The 12,059-nt window shown below is 44.3% G+C and overlaps 1 protein-coding gene across 2 annotated transcripts in view; it reads left to right on the forward strand.

Annotated features, from left to right (window-relative positions):
• The first annotated feature begins 3,731 nt into the window (after nucleotides 1-3,731).
• LOC309376647 (sodium channel protein type 2 subunit alpha) overlaps nucleotides 3,732-12,059 on the forward strand; it is a 95,852-nt gene continuing 87,524 nt past the window's right edge. For both annotated transcript variants that reach the window (XM_081923179.1, XM_081923180.1), the window contains exon 1: nucleotides 3,732-4,052. The gene's annotated coding sequence lies outside the window, so the exon portion shown is untranslated. The remainder of the gene's footprint in view (nucleotides 4,053-12,059) is intronic.

Raw genomic sequence — 12,059 nt, forward strand, 5'->3', positions numbered from 1 at the left:
TTTATAGCAGAAACTAGCATGCTTGAATAAGCTAAAGAATTATTCCAGCTATCTCAGACTTAAGACACTTAGGCTGCAATCCTAGGCGGCATATCTACTCAGAAATAAGCTTCACTGAGTGGAGTGTGTGTGTAGAATTGCAGCCATAAGCAATAAGAAAACTGAAAAAGTATATTTCTCTGACCTTTATATTCATCCCAATAGTGCTAATAAAATCAGAAATGAAACCCAGTTGCTGTCAGTGTTGCAGGAAACCTTTATTAGATTATTAGTCTAGATTATTAGATGGATTAGGTTATGTGTCTTGCAGGAGACTGGCTATACTTTTTGAGCGCCCCAATCATTTCCACAGACACAGCAAGTTAAGAGTATTGGAAATTGACACTTTGACCCCTTTCAACCTGGCTGACAAATTCTGCACTAGCTGAAGTTTGCAAACCATCTTCAGAGGCAGCCCCACATATAACATGTTGCAGTAATCTAACCTAGAGATTTACCAGAGCATAGACAACATAGATTAGGCTATCCCTGTCCCAATAGGTGTGCAGCTAGGCCACCAGTCGAAGCTGATGGAAGGCAAGAAGGCCACCAGAGCAATGGCTCCAGAAGTACCCCCAGCTGCATACCTGCTCCTTCAAAGGGAGTGTAATCAACAGTGCATGCAATGCCTGTATAGAAAAGAACTTGGAGTATTGTGGGTTACCATGGTTCCAAATTTTGTGTAACGTTATGCTGATTATCTCTGTGCTGAGGTCCTGAACCATGCTGCATTTGTTTTGATTCCTGATAAGGATTCTCCTTATATCAGACAAAGGATTGGTTCCAGGTGTAGCCAACACAGTGGCCTCCAGGCCCTCTGGACTACCATTCCCATCACCCCTGACTATTGGCCATGCTGACTGGGGTTTATGGGATTTGGAGTCCACAACATCTGGATCAAGCCTATAATTAATTCCTATTGCATTACATGGCAGTGGTTTATAGCACAGTTTATTACACTATAAATAGTGCTGTGGATTTCTTTTAGCCATGCTTCGCTCCATTCCTATCCCTGACAAAAAACAACAACACGTAATAGCTTTCACACATAAGGTTATTTTTGTAACACAAAGGCATTCCCCCCCAAAATGTGGTGTGCAGACCACCTGCACCACTTGCAAAAAAATGATGTATGAAATAAAAAAGAAGGGCGAAGCATATCAAAAGCATGCGGCTTAAGATTCTTGTCTGTAAATTGTCGTTTTAGCAACGCTGTCCTTGGTGCTGAATTCTGGTCTCTGTATAGCAGAGCTTTCCAAACTGTGTGTCGGCTGCAGTGTGTAGGTATGTGGCACGAATGCTCCCCACGCTCCACCTGGGGCTGGAATGGGGTCCGTTTAACCTCTGAGTTGCTAATAAAACTGAATTACGGTGTCACGAAATGATGCGTGTCAAAAAATGTGTCACCAACATGAGAAGTTTGGAAAGCTCTGCTTTATAAGGATAGCACAATGTTCGAACCCAAAACTGGCTTCAATGCATTAGCCTCAAAAACCACAAAGTCAGTAAAGTTTAAATGATGATCCCTAAAACAAGTTTTGTTTCACTATTGGCTAAGAGTTTTCCTTTGTAACTGGTCCACAAATCATGGCATCTTTCCTATATTAGCTAGAACCTAACTTTCTTGATGACAGTTACAGATAGGTAGCCGTGTTGGTCTGCCATAGTCCAAACAAAAAAATTCATTCCAGTAGCACCTTAAAGACCAACTAAGTTAGTTCTTGGTATGAGCTTTCGTGTGCATGCACACTTCTTCAGATACACACGAAAGCTCATACCAAGAACTAACTTAGTTGGTCTTTAAGGTGCTACTGGAAGGATTTTTTTTGTTTTTCTTGATGACGTGGAGCAAACTTTCAAGAGAATCACTCCAAGCAACCTTCATGAATTTTAACTACACTTTTACTAAATGTTTTACAAAATGTTAAGAGCCCAGAAGTAACCCTAAGAGAGCCCACTTCAGTATGCTCAACAGCAAAATCACCACAGGCAATTAATGCACAAGTTTGCACCATTTAACTGCACACCAATTCATCTAGAATAACCATGACAAGAATCACCTTGTTATGAATATACGTTCAAAAATATAGATTTGAATCTCCATTTTATCTAGATTCATTTATTGAAAGAGTGAATATTTCCATCCTTTTATTTTTCAACAACAACATTTTTTTCATTTATACCATGCTCATCTGGCTTGGTTACCCCAGCCCCACTCTAGGCGGCTTACAGAACATATAAAAACATAATAAAACATCAAACACTAAACATTTCCCAATATAGGACTGCCTTCAGATGTCTTCTAAAAGTTGTGTAATTCTTGATCTCCTTGACATCTGATGGGAGGGTGTCACTGCCGAGAAGGCCCTTTGCCTGGCTCACTGTAACTTCATGTCTCGCACTGAGGGAACTGCCAGAAGGCCCTCAGAACTGGACCTCAGTGTCCCCAGAATGAATAAGGTAAACAAAGGGAATCAAGGGGCCCATTGATGTGTTAAGTGAACTTGAGTCTACATTCCGAGGCCCCATGCAAAATAAGGAGTATACAGAAGACAGCATATAATGTTCACCCCATTACAGTGGTACCTTGGGTTAAGTACTTAATTCATTCCGGAAGTCCGTACTTAACCTGAAACTGTTCTTAACCTGAAGCACCACTGTAGCTAATGGGGCCTCCTGCTGCCGCCGCGCCTCCGGAGCATGATTTCTATTCTCATCCTGAAGCAAAGTTCTTAACCTGAAGCACTATTTCTGGGTTAGCAGAGTCTGTAACCTGAAGCGTATGTAACCTGAAGTGTATGTAACCCGAGGTACCACTGTACTTTTAATGTATGAAGCCTGAATAATAGTTGCACAGTGAGGGATGTTCCCAGCTTCTCTTTTGCAATTGTAGAACCCACCTATCTGGCAACTCCTCAATGGCCAAAAGGATTTCGGAAGTGGTGTAGACTCTTCCAAGTTCTGATGGTTTATTATAGCAAGGAACATCCCAATAGCACTGACCATGCAACCCTAGACATGGCTACTCAGAAGTGAGTTGTATTTCGTAACCCTGAGTTTCTGTTCTTGATATTCTGCAATGACTTATACTGCCCCCACCCCACCCCTAGCTTGATTTGGCTTCCTTGCAAAAGATTGTGTAGAAAGGGCACACAGAGTGACATCCACAATAGTTGCCTGTGGAACTCCCCTGCACTGGAGACTCCCCAAAGACTGAACACCATCTTGAAAGTTATGTAAATATATTCTGATCTGGAGAGGATTATAGCAAGGTATCTCTCTAGACAGTGAATATCAGGAAAGCATTTTGGTAAAAGGAGGCAAGACAAACTCCTTGCCTTCTTTGTCTTCCAGACCTGACTGTTCCACACAGCAGGTTAAAAACTTTAAAATACAATTAATCCTACATGTGGCTGTATGTGACATCATTCCAGCTTCTCCAAATGGGGTCAAATCACTTTTATAGCTCATCTCCCATTTGAAATGCTGTAATCAGATGAAATGTTTGCCGTTTCCTTCTTTTAAGGCCAGCATATTTTTAGCCCGTAGAATGATTATATGTGACTAAACAATGCAGCTCCTGCCACAGGGGTGTAAAAACAAGGCGGCAGAAAAGCATTCGTTCTTTTTTGCCAGTAGATGGGGCTATCCCTTAATTTGCTGCCTCATTTTATTTCATTATTTATATATAAATCTCTCTCCCTCTCCCCCCACTTGCTTCTTTCTTTTTTTTCTTTTTTTATCCCTCACCAGCATTTTTTCCCCCCTTACGGATGTTGGGGAACACAGAGTGATTCTCAAAGGAAGACGCCAGGGCAGAAGATTACTGCAAAAAAGGTTTCCTTTTTGGTTATAGGGTTGGATCGGTTTGTCAATGAGACAAGTGTAAAAATGGGAGACTTTGGAAAGCTACTATCCTGAGGAACCTGAACAACTGAAGCAGGAAAACCCATATATGAAGATCTATGGATAATGGCATTGCTTGTCCTGTAATTCATCATTCTTCTTTCCAGGTAAGATGATGGACTTAAAAGAGAATATTTCCTCTGCTGGCTTTGTAGCAGTCGTACCATCAGGCCAGTTTATTGATTGTTCCCCTCTCCTGCTGGCGCACCTAGCTGGCAATTAATTTTAGATGCATGCAGAACACAAACAGCATCATTTTGGCAAGGTTTTTGTTCCATTTTGAACAGATAGCCATTTAACATTTTGCTCTTCGTGTGTTTCTGTTTTCCTCGTTAACATCTGCATTTTCTGGAACGCACGGGAGAGATTTCCCTCTTGCAAACCTGTGGTCATAAGCTGTGGTTGCTGGTCCTCCTGTCAGCTACAAGTGTTAACGTTGCTTTTGTCCACCCCCCACACCCCGATGCTTGGGTGGGTTTATTTGATGCACACAGACCCAAAAAGAAAAAAATGGTGATAAAACAACAGGGCAGATCAAGAAAACGAGGGGAGAGGGGGCTCATCAGAGTGTGGCGGGGACGTGCTGTTCTTCTGGAACATCTTCAGCACGGCAGAATGCTGCTTTTGTAATATTAATTTGTTCTCTTGCCTCGGCGTGGCATATTGTATTGGCTGTACCGTTTCATCCCAGTGAAACAGTCGTTTTTACATAGGAAACATTGTGAAAAAGAAGAGGAGGAGGAGGGAGGACACATATCAAGTATCTCAACAGTGTAGCAGGTTCTGCAAGACACAGGTTCTGCTAAACCTTTCGACGTGCTTGCGATTAACCTTCCTTGAAACAGCCTGAACTCCATCTTTTGACAGGTACAGATATCTCCCTTGCCCCACCCTGCATTATGTATATTATTCAGATTGTTCAGACCTGTGGGCTTCTCAGAAGGCAAATGCCACTCCCTGACTTATTCATTCTCCCCCATTTTGATTTGAAAGCAATACATTGGGGGCTTTGTGGGTGGGGAATCACAGGTAAAGCTTGATTTCGCCCAGTAATGATTCACAGAGAGAGACCAGCAATGTTATGTGCAAATCTGCCCGCGGAGAAAAAACCCTCGCTCTGTATCCTTCAGCAATAAGCAACGGAGTCAGTATTCCGGTGTCTGTGTCAGTGGCTGTCACAGCAACCGTGGTTTGCCAGTTTAATTACATGGGAAGCAGGATCAGCCTTGGCCTCCAAGAGATCCTTTGGCGCATATGCATTTTAATGAGATTTCCACTGTGGCGGCTTCTTCTTCTTCTTCTTTTTCCCTTGGGCGGGGGCAGGAAGAGAGGTGGGCTCTTTGCATCTTGATGCGCTCGGTTGATTCCAGAGCCGAGCACTGATTTGGAGGGTGCTGTGTGCAGCACTGCCATGGCTAGAGGGTAAATGCAGCTGTCTTCATGAGATGGTAAAGGATCCGCCCTTGTTGGGCAGGAAGTAGGGAGGAGGCACAAGTGTTGTTCCTGGCTGATGTGCCCGGGATGGGTTTTGTACACAAGAGGTGTTGAATGCCAAGCTGAGCATGATGCATCATCACCATCCCCGTTACCTCTGACCTTTTGTGCTTTCAGCAATGCATTTATTATTAAGCGCAGGTACGAATCTAAGACTCCGATTTCCAGTCAATGGAGTCGTTCATAAATAGGGTATGCGTGTATCTAAAGCTGCACAGCAGAATCTGAGGGAACACAAGATGGGAACATAGATAGAGGAAGATCAATGTGTTAGTGGGGAAAGCAGGGGCTGTGTTTTCTCGGTTGGACAGAGATCTGACTAGCAGTTAATTCCAAGACAGGCAGCCATGTCTGTCTTTGGCATTAAAACAGCAACAGCAATCTTGAAGGCACCTTAGAAATGAACAGATTTATTGGGGCTTTTGCAGGAAAGAAACCATTTCAAATCGCACAACAGACACCTGTGATTCTGCTTCTTCAGATGTTTTGGTCACAGGGCCCAACTAGCTATATTTGCTACACCTCTTTTGGCATCACTCTTCATTAGGGTTGCCAACTGACAGCAAAGCAGACCTTGCTTCTGCCTGCGTCTTTAACAAACAAGCCTCGCATAAATCATGAGTACTTATACACCGTACTTTTCTGTGTATAAGACTAGGTTTTTTCCTTTAAAAAATATGTTTTCAAGTGTGGGTCGTCTTATACATGGAGCCATCTCCCCCCGTGTTCTTAAATTTGAGTCCCCCCCCAAAGGGGGTGTCGTATACATGTGGGCATCTTATAAACAGAAAAATACAGTATTTTCATGTGAGGAAACAAAAGCTTAACTATCACCTGTTAGTTGCTGCAGATCAAAGTGTGGTTAGATGCATAGGAGCAGGGGCCACCCCAAAAGCAGGTAAAATGAGGGCTTTTTTGAGCCAGAACTCACTGGAACTCCATTCCGGCACCTCTCAGGTGGGTGCCATTGCATGGTGTTCATGGTGAGTTCCAGCACCTGGTTTTTTCTAGAAAATAGCACTGGGTAAAACTGCCCTTCATTTAGATTTGCTGTGTTCCAAATGAATATGATTGGCAGAGTATTTTCTCTAGTTACTTGGTAGTACCTCCATGGTTCTCTGCAACTGAAGTACTAGGCCTCATTTTACCCACTGGAATTGCAGTCATACCTCGGGTTGAATGTGCTTCAGGATGAGTGCATTCGAGTTACGCTCTGCGGCAACCCGGAAGTAACAGAGCACGTTACTTCCGAGTTTCGCCACTTGTGCATGCGCAGACGCTCAAAATGATGTCACGCGCATGTGCAGAAATGCAGAAACGTGACCCACGCACACGCAGAGACGCGGACATGGGTTATGTTTGCTTCTAGATGTGAATGGGGCTCCGGAATGGATCCTGTTCGCATCTAGAGGTACCACTGTAATATAATTTAGATGCAACTGACTTTCTTATGAACAAGGATTGTGAATAAAAGTGGGGGCTGTTGGCACAATCTCTCCTGGGTACGTCCTCCCTCTTTGTGAAACCCATTTGGCTCCCTGGTATAGTTCTCTGCTTAGGGCAAGGAAACAAACTGGAGAGACAATTCAGACGTGGGTGAAGGAAAACTCCAGCCAAATGTAATTGAACACTGGTGAGGCTCATCAGAGAGCCTAGCCAGTGGCAGTGAAGGCAGCAGAGGCAGCATACTTTGCTGCCTCCACTGCCTCCTCATTGTGCTGTCCAGAAGAGTTTCCCCACGTACTGCAAGGCATTTTACAGTCTGGCCCAAAGGAGGTGACGGAATTGATGGTAGCTCACTGTGACTTGCTTAGGATAAGTGAGGATAAAATCACTTGCATCCGCTGAGACCTTGACTGCACTGTTACAGCCGATGAAGCTCAAGGCTGTGGACTGGCCCTCCACCCATTTTTGTGCTTGCTTCATGGCCCTCAAGTTTATGGGTATACCATGGGTTCTGCTCAACCACCCGAGTTCTCCCTGTATTACAGAGAGCAACCAGAACTTCAAAAGGAATGCCATCTACACCAGCTGGAGCCCTCAGGAATCCACCAGTTTCTGCACAGAGATCATTTCAATAGGTTTCCCACTCCTTCAAAGGAGTAAAGCCACTGACAGCCTAAACCTCAACAGGAAGTGATCACAACCATACTCCTGCACAACTTCAACTCAGCTCAGGCACCAGTTAATTCCTGGCTGAACTGGAATTGCATATTAAAGAGGTTTGTTTTTCCAGAACATCCACTCTGACTTTTCCTACCTCTATTTCAAAACATTAGCAGTGCCGCTTTGTAAATTGACAGGGTACTCCTATGCAGGTTTATTCAGAGGTAGGTTCCCCATTGTGTTCAGTAGGGCTTGCTCCCAGGTAAACTATTCACAGAATGGCAGCCCCAGTCTGGTGTTTGGCAAAAGATGCCTTAACATGGTTCCATTTAAAATATCTAAAATCCAATGCTTCCATTTTAAATGCCAATTTAATATTGCACAGGGGGGAAATAGAATGTCTCAGAAGGGAGAGGGTGCTGAGCCAGCTGCAGACATGAAGCTAGCCTGGTAGGCTGTAGGAAGGTTTCGTTGCAGGAGGTGATCATGCTGCCATATGCACACAAGTATTCCCTGGGGAGGAATAATCCAGCTGGCATGTGCTATTGAGCAGCACAATATGCGCTAGCAGACTTGAATCATGTTGGCCACAGCATTTTCCTCAGACTAAAGAGCAAGGTCCACTGCAAGCTGCATTTCTCTTATTGCAAATGTGTTCCATAAAGCGTTGTTCTTTCTCTTACAATCAGAGGTTTTAAAGTTATTGGAATCTTTTACGGTGGACCTCAAAGCTGACCCATGATCCTGATGTAATGTATGCTGGGTCCACTTCATAGCCCAGTTCTACTTAGATGGGCAGGATGCGGAAGGCATGCCGCCACACACATGAAACCCAACAGAGAGCAAGATAGGAGGACCAGGCAGACCAGTTACACCAGAGTTCACCCCAGTGTAGCTAACTGCTTTCCTGTGCTCCTTCAGCAGCAATATCAACACCACAGTAGCCATGAAAGGGGCTCCTTTGCAAACACTCCCAAGCGAATGTGCACAAGGGATTGATTTGTGCATGTGTGCTGAAAAAGTGTGTGTGCCCATCTAAAGTACCTCAAACATTACCAGAGAAAGGAGGAGAGAGGAGGCCGCAGGAAGAGTGATGCAGATGCTTGAAGCCTCCATTTCCTGCACAGAGAAGGGATGGTTTGTACATGTCCCAGCATCCTCCACCCAGCAGAAATTGACTAAAGAGTACCCTTTGTGGGAGATGCCATCCCAGAGTCCCTTCACTCTGCACGGGAAGGATGCTTCAAACACCCATGCCCCCGGCCCTTCCATTTCTCCCCTCCCAAGTGTGGTTTGTGAGCCCTTGTTTATGTTCTGGAAGGGCACCGATAATTACACACAGGTTCCCAACACATGCATTTGCAATGCAACAAATGCATTTGTGACATTTGACAACCTACATGCACATTTCATCATTCTTTACCCACATACTTCTTCTAGGTAGCAGGGGAATGCATTACATTTAGATTTTCTTAAGTAGGACCCTCTAGTCCAATGGTCTGGTATGAACTTGTGAAAGAAACATATGCCCTTGCAGAAAGGCAGCTGCTCTGACTTCATGCAGTGTGATTAATATAAGGACAGAAGAGGACAGTCTTTAACCCCCAAACTTTGTCAATTCCATTGATTTTCAGCTCGCCTATGGTTGCAACTGCTTTCACTCTTTGTAATTTTTTTCTTGCTCTCTTTCTGCATGCCTCTTGGCTACTTTGAATTTATATGCTGGCTGGGTGGGGAATGCTCCTATTCCTGCACTTTTCTTATTGTAGTTGGTGAAATATTCTGAGCTTGGCTGTGAAGTGCTTATCTTGAGACAAAAGACTGTTTTCACACAGCCAAAGTTGGCTTGGGGTTGGCCTGATGTGCTGCTGTCCATGCTGTGTGTATTCAGAAAACATGCAAGAAAACAGGGCTATTTGGCAACAGAGTAGTGAATGTGTGATAGTGATGGCTTCAAGTTTCTGCAGACCCATCACTCACACCAATTTACTGCTATCTTCCTGCATGATTGCCTCATAAAACTGGCATTTTGTCACCCATTGCCCAGTAATCAAAGTATCCATGTTTGCTGGTTTCAGACAAGTTGCCAAGTGCTGTTTGACACAATCCAATGGGTGTTTACTCAAATGGCAATCCTGTCATGTTCAGTGGAGCTTAGTCTCAGAAAGTGTGTGTGGGAGAACTGGGGAACCTATGGCCCTCCAGATATTGCTGGATTACAGACCCCATCACCCATATGGTCAACCACACACTGGATGGAGCTGATCAGATTTCGAATCCAACAACATTTGAACTCAACCACAGCTTCCTCACTCCTGATGTCCCAGAATGCAACCTTTGTTGTTGTTGTTTAGTCGTGTCCGACTCTTCATGACCCCATGGACCAGAGCACGCCAGGCACTTCTGTCTTCCACGGCCTCCCACAGTTGGTCAAACTCATGGCGGTAGCTTCGAGAACACTGTCCAACCATCTTATCCTCTGTCATCCCCTTCTCCTTGATCTTTCCCAACATCAGGGTCTTTTCCAGGGAGACTTCTCTTCTCATGAGGTGGCCAAAGTATTAGAGCCTCAGCTTCAGAATCTGTCCTTCCAGTGAGCACTCAGGGCTGATTTCCTTCAGAATGGATAGGTTTGATCTTCTTGCAGTCCATGGGACTCTCAAGAGTCTCCTCCAGCACCATAATTCAAAACCATCAATTCTTTGGCGATCAGCCTTCTTTATGGTCCAGCTCTCACTTCCATACATCACTACTGGGAAAACCATAGCTTTAACTATACGGACCTTTGTTGGTAAGGTGATGTCTCTGCTTTTTAAGATGCTGTCTAGGTTTGTCATTGCAAGCTTAACCATCATTAATTTAGCCAAAGTAGCATTTCCAAGTTATCTTAAGCACATGTTTAAAATCACACCCTTTTGTTCTGAAATGGGTAAGAATTGTACTGGACTGGACCAGATTTTGCCAGGGTGCAACAAAACAAAACACCTGGCGCAAAATAAACAATTCTTGTCCCAAAGAGTTCCTGGTGCAAGAACAGCCAGTTAAGTAGATATTGGTGAGCAAAACTATTACTTGGCTATTTTATTATGCAGTAGAGGCTTCTTGTGGCAGAAGGAGACAAAGGGAGAAGGTGTTTTTGCAAATTCCATCTTTGATCCCCACTGTCCTGAAGGGCACCCCAATGTTTCAAAGCAGATTATGAAGAAGATGAAGTGGGAACAGAGAATCAGCAGATATCTCTTCTCTCTCCCACCCAACTTTCACCAACATTCCTGCTTACACAAACTCAGGACAGAAGTAAATTATTATCCTTTTCTGATCAAAAATGTGTTTCCATCATTTCGCTGGCAAGTACTGTATATATATAAAAGAAGCAGTAAGCAGATCCTTGAGGGGAGGGGAAGGGAGGAGAGGAGAGGAGAGGGGAGGGGAGGGGAGGGGAGGGGAGGGGAGGGGAGGAAAAGGGTAGCAGAGGGAGATCAATATGATCAACTACCGGAACACAGAGTTCTTAGCAGGGCTTTATATTTGGTTGCTGGATGTCCAGACTGATCGTCCCTTGCGGGTGTTCTTGCTGGGATGGAAGTGACGATCAGAAGGTGTTCTTGCCCTTAAAAAAAACCAAAACCTATACTTAGAATGCAATTTTTTTTAAAAAAAACAAGGACACAGACTGACTAAAAGGAAGAAAAGTAACAGGATAGCATTACCAGCTATCCTCAAGACAATGATAGCTGACGTATTCTCCTTTTGGTCTATGCCAAAAGGTTTTATTGACCAGGGTTGTTTGCATCCTACCCCTTGCACAGAGGCATGCCAGTTCTGAGTTTAATGGGCAAATGGAGCATTTCTCAGCACTAGCAGGGTGCCCCCAGACTCTCAATATTTTGCAGGAGGGATTCAAGCGCATACTGAAGTAGATGAAAGTGCCCGTAGTGCAACAGATACATTTAAAAACAACTTGAAACGTGTGGAATGAACAAATGATTAATGGGAAGACATCTAAACATCCTGAAAGCAAATCAGGACGAATGCAGGATGAAGGTTCATAGATATATAACCGCCAACCCCAATCAAATCAGAGCAAAAAGACAGGACCCCCCCCCCCCCCAGGCTGGTGTGTCTTTGCAGGTGTCTTCTGCAACGTGTCATGGACACGATAGCGATGTGTTACTGGTGGATTTATGTTGTGCTGTCCACACACCGTTCTGCTTTATTAACTATTCTGTGATGCATCCCTACTACCATCTCCCTATTGTCGCCCAGCAGCGAACTCTTGTGCTATAGCATAACAAAAGTGGGACCAACACCCCATCTTGGAACATTTGTGGTATAAAAAGTTACAGGATTTCAGCAGGGACGTGCATTAATTGGAAACGAAGCAGTGGGCAGGATTCAGCTAATGAGTCCTATCACCGGAAGAACTGCACAAGGACGTCCACGTGCTCAATGGGGCTTTCCCCTCTCTCCTCTCTGAAATTGGCTAGAAGAGGTTGAGCAAACCCATGCAGGGG

This window comes from Podarcis melisellensis (genome assembly GCF_964234715.1).
Source record: "Podarcis melisellensis genome assembly, chromosome: 1".
Classification (NCBI taxonomy): Eukaryota; Metazoa; Chordata; class Lepidosauria; order Squamata; family Lacertidae; genus Podarcis; species Podarcis melisellensis.